Source organism: Pholcus phalangioides, unplaced genomic scaffold (genome assembly GCF_987345545.1).
Source record: "Pholcus phalangioides strain wild (caught in Gottingen) unplaced genomic scaffold, Ppha-v1.0 ptg000024l_1, whole genome shotgun sequence".
NCBI lineage: Eukaryota > Metazoa > Arthropoda > Arachnida > Araneae > Pholcidae > Pholcus > Pholcus phalangioides.
The window spans coordinates 5,149,446-5,154,694 of record NW_028301616.1 but is presented as its reverse complement, the minus strand read 5'-3'; the positions used below and the strand labels follow the sequence as shown (position 1 = coordinate 5,154,694).

Here is a 5,249-nt window from a genome sequence, read left to right as displayed (position 1 = left end):
GTATTTTGTATATTATACAAAAGTCATAGAAAACCTAATCCTGAAATATATTATATTCAATAGCGAAATATGCATTTTGCATGTTTCGCTATTTTATACGTTATAGGGCAATTTTCATGATTTTCGGAATTTAAGGCATAGTTTCCTATTTTGGAGCATTATTTTGCACATTTCAGTAATAACAATAAAGAGGGGTTTTTTCAGGGCCATAGCGTGCCTCCCATTTTTAGCCCGCCCCCTCCCACCCACTTTAAACTTTTAATTACTTGGGTCATTATTATATGGGTGTACATTTTTGTGCGGCCCAATTCAACTCGGGGATGAGGGGGCAGTACCCCGTTTTCCCCGTCAGTCTACTTACTGGCCTGGATATTTTACTCCCCCTCCCCCACACACACACACAAGCTCTCTCTTCCGTAGCTCGATTTCCCCGCAATTGTCGATTTTAGAAATAATTGGCAATTTTACTTTCCATCGACATTGTTTTTGAATGATTTTAGATTTCCTGTAATTTCCCATATCTTTTTCGAGGCAATATGGTTAGCTTATTTTACAAAAGCATATTTTCAGGTTTTTACGACATAGTTTATTTAGGGGGGGAATGAAAGCATTTTTTGGAGCATACGTATATATATATATGCTATATATTCTGTCGGTTTTTAGGTCACAAAAATCCTAACCCTATTAATAACGTATATCATGCAACATGCAACTCACAAGGCCCGAAGTCAGAAATTTCGTTCGGAGAGGAACAACTTGAATTTCGGGGGGGGGGGGGAGGGGACGACCACAGACCACCCTCTAGCTAGGGTTTTGCAACTCACTTGTCGCCTTCAGCGCATGGAGGCAATTTTGAATGGCAAATTGTCAGCACCCTCCAAATGTTTTCTCCATGTCGATGCCTTTGTACTGAGTGATCGTGCCTCCCGTTTTTTATCACGATGGTGATTTGCATTTATGATTTATGAGCAGTAATAATAAGATATTTGCCCTACTGTCTGGCAATAATTAGCAACTTTCTGCTGATTGGCAATGTCCCGTTTTTTATTCAATGGAGGGAAAATTCCTACCATTTTTCTCTCGAAAGCAAAAAAAAGCCGTTTCATATTTGTCGGTTTTTGTATAGAATTTGGATCCACGCTATGGGCGCGGATACTGTGTGTCAAAGGTGGAGTCGACTGGTGGCCGCTGTGGTGGTCGAGTGGTTATAGTGCCGGACTCGTGATGCGAGAATCCGGGTTCGAACCCCACAGTGGTGGTCGGCTGAAGTTGGTTTTCTGTGGTTCCCAACTTCAAGGCGCAAATGCGAGCCGATCTCCCCGTTAAAAAGTCTCGCCACAGAGAGCAACAGTCCTACAACGGTAAATCATTCAACCATAACACTTCACTCATAGTTAGTAAAATTGGGGGCAGATGACAGCACTACACATAACAAGCATTACACAGAAACAAACTTTACGTCAGGTTGCACTACACGTACACGCACATTCCCGCATGTACCGATTCGTTGGGGAAGAAGGGGGGGGGGGTTTCGCGGGGGGTGGGGGTTCATGTGTGGTGTAGCAGTAGTAGGTAGGGGCTCGGGGATCCATGATGTTCTTAAGTCAGCCACCTCGTTGGGCAATTTGCCTGTTGTGGCGTTGTATTTGTATTGTATTGTATTGTATTGACTGATCTGATGTATGTATATATGAATTGACATCATCATCATCATCATCTTGCCCCCCCCCCCCCCCCCCACGACAGACTTCCATGTCTATCTCCGCCTATGATGGGTAGCTGTTATGTCTCATCATTGTTTCTCTTTTGGAAAATGGTAACCCTTTTTATTTATCAGTAATATGTTAGGGTGCCATCTATTGAAAAGAGAGGAAAGTGAATTCTATCAGAACTGCTGATACCAAAGATTACCTTTTCAGTTGCTGCTGCCATCTATATGTCAACCTGGGAAACTTGTGTCCCGTTTTTGAATTTTTCAAATCTATCAATTTTGCTTGCAGGAGAAGTTTCGAAAGAGACTGGAATTTGTTTAAGGAAACTTAGTTTTATATCTATTTTTTGGAATTTCGGGGCTGTATTTAGTTTTCACTCAATACCATATTATTTTTTTTCCATAGATCCTAGATCAGATACTATCCGATGCAAAGGCTAAACACCAAAATCAAAACTGTAACCGGCCAGACGACGTGACTTGACAATTTGTTTGTGCGAGTTTAGTTTGTTTACGTCGCGTTTCCTTTTGTGTCTGGTAATTCGATTCGTGTCGGAAAGCATGTTCAGGAATCAGTACGACAACGACGTGACAGTATGGAGCCCCCAGGGGCGCCTCCACCAGGTGGAATACGCCATGGAGGCCGTAAAGCAGGGATCGGCAACCATCGGTCTCAAGAACGACACCCATGCCGTGCTGGTGGCTTTGAAGAGGGCCTCGTCGGAGCTGTCGGCCCACCAGAAGAAAGTGATCCCCATCGATAATCACGTCGGAGTGGCCATAGCCGGATTGACAGCCGATGCCAGGCTGTTGGGGAAGTTCATGAGATCCGAATGCCTCAACCATCGCTTCACCAGGGACGACCCGCTGCCGATCAACCGCCTCGTCGGCCGTCTCGGCAACAAGATGCAGACCTGCACCCAGAGGTACGACCGAAGGCCGTACGGGGTCGGCCTCCTCGTCGCCGGCTACGACGACCAGGGGCCGCATATCTACCAGACCTGCCCTTCTGCCAACTACTTCGACTGCAAGTGCATGGCCATCGGGGCCAGGTCCCAGTCGGCCCGAACCTACCTGGAGAAACACCTGGACGAGTTCGTTTCGTCCGAGCTGAAGGAATTGGTCCGCCACGGCCTCCGTGCCCTCAGGGAATGTCTGCCGAATGAGGTCGAGTTGTCCACGAAGAATGTTGCCATTGCCATCGTGGGTCAAGGACACGACTTCGAAGTCTACGAGGACGAGAAGATCGTCGAGTATCTGGATCTCTTGACCACTGAGGAGCGATCGAGACGTACTGCGCCGAGTGGTGATCAGGGCGATGAGGCCCAGGATGGCGCTCAACCCAAGCCTGCTGGAGCGGATGAAGCTATGAGCGTTGATTGATTTTATCGTCACTTTCTTAAATGATTTTGTTTTTCACCATTACTCGCATTCACAATATTTTGAAATTAATCAATAGAATAAAAAATGGAAAAAAAAAATTACTTTTTCTGAAATATTTTTTTATTGTAATACTGGGGTTTTTGAGTTGTGAGCACCTCCGGAGCATCAGTATCCATATGGCAACTCATATTTGTATGATGCCAATCTTCGAGTTTATTACAAGCACTTTCACAATAGTGGTAAAATTCAGAATTTGTTTTTTGAAATTAACTATATAGTATAATCCTTTTTGTTGAACATATTTTTTATTTGGTGAGAAAAACCCAAATACATAACGGGAAGTTGCCAAGAGTGAAACAGAGTCATGCTTTTGGATGTCTTTTATGCCAAAAAGGGATAATAGTATGCCTGTTGAAACGAAGAAATATTCGATAAAAACAATAGCATTCTAAGACTTAATAAGATCATGGTAGCTCAGATCGATAAGACACTCACCTAAAGTACCAAAGGATGTTTAGGGATGTTACGAGTTTGATGCCTGGTTCATCCTTGTCAGAAACTTTCCTGACACCGAGTAGAACAGAAACAGCGGCAGACCACGGAAAAAGATTGCTACTGCACAAGGCCGTCTTAAGAGCATTATGGGAAATGATTTTTCTGAAGCACTACCTGGAAAATTCCAAAAAAAATGCAACTTTGTCTCGTTTTTCTGAGGCCCCTGTGCCTAGGTGAACCCATGTATTAAGACGGCACTGCTACCGCAGCGAGTCCCAAATCAAGGGGTTAGAGCACCAACCTCTCGAGGAGTATAAAAAAAAGCTCCCATTCAGAATCAGCAATAAATTATAGGTGCCGGTCTAATTAGTCCTTTTGTGCAGAAAATCACCTTGGTGCAACAGAAATAGTAAAAAAACTCTGGGTTCAATAAAAAATTATTGCCAAATTAAAAATTCATAACGCTAATATGCAAAACTTGGAAATGGAAGAAAAATGGGAAATATATATACATCCGGATAAAACAAATTGAAAATGACAACAGGAGAAACAGTGTAACATGCTGGGGAAAGACTGCATACCCTATACATGGAAAAATGAACAAAAAAAGTGCTAACAGACTTGATTCGAATGTGGCTGTCTCTACCATTGACCTGTAGGGTGGTGTCGTCACCTTCAGATGACAGCTGCTCTTTCTTTCAAATAGATATTTAAAATTCTTGAGAATTATCTTTAGACTCACTTCTGGGGCTTCACTCTAGAAGGACTACTATTATAAATAACGAGAATATTCTCCTGTTATTTATGATATATATAATATCGGGCTTCATGCTACTAATGCGTCTTATGAGGAATTGAAAAGTGTCTCTATGATATATTGGTTAGCGCACTCTTGCCCGGTATGTGAGGGGGGCCGGGTTCAATTCCCGGAAGAGACAAATCACTTTTCTTTCCAAATATCAGTTTTGGCATAAGAAAATTCCAGAAAATTCAGTTCCGCAGTATATATATAATATCCTTGAAAATATTCTCTGGAAGGAGTACGTTTACAAATTACAGGGAATATTCTTATCAAAAATAATTATTCACAAGTTATTATTAATAATAGTCCTTCCAAGAATATTCTGTGGTAATTTATAATAGTAGTCCTTAGTAATATTCTTAAGAGTATTCTCTGTCTCCCATCTCTCTTCCTGTCAAGAAGATAGAATGTTGAAGTTTGTAGTCCGCAATATGAAAGTTTAAAAACACGAAAATGAAACCAACGTGAGACTGAATTGCATAACTTGCAAGGAAATGTACAAAAAAAGAATAGCTTCCTTTGTCAAACAACTTTGACTTTTGTGCTAAGAAAAATGAATGTTCTCTATTATTCTCCAATTTTTACATCCAGGAGAATATTCTCGTTTGTTTGAAAGTAGAGATGTGAGTAGTATTTCAGTGCTGAATTGTAATGTTTGAATATTTGTACTTTTGTAGGCCCGTTGCTATTGGCGAAACTTTTTTAACAGGAAAATCGACTCGCATTCACGCCTTAAAGTTGGGAACCACAGATAACCAACTTCAGCTGACCCACCACTGAGAAGACAGGGTTTGAACCCAGGTCCTCACGATGTGAGTGTGTCACTACGACCACCACCACAGTGGTCATACAATAACT

The 5,249-nt window shown here is 42.0% G+C and overlaps 1 pseudogene across 1 annotated transcript; it reads left to right on the top strand.

The window, feature by feature from the left end:
- Positions 1-2,162: 2,162 nt before the first annotated feature.
- On the top strand, positions 2,163-4,827 carry LOC149068619 (proteasome subunit alpha type-1 pseudogene; annotated as a pseudogene). Its single transcript, XR_016195137.1, has one exon. The product of XR_016195137.1 is annotated as a proteasome subunit alpha type-1 pseudogene (transcript).
- The last annotated feature ends 422 nt before the right edge of the window (positions 4,828-5,249 follow it).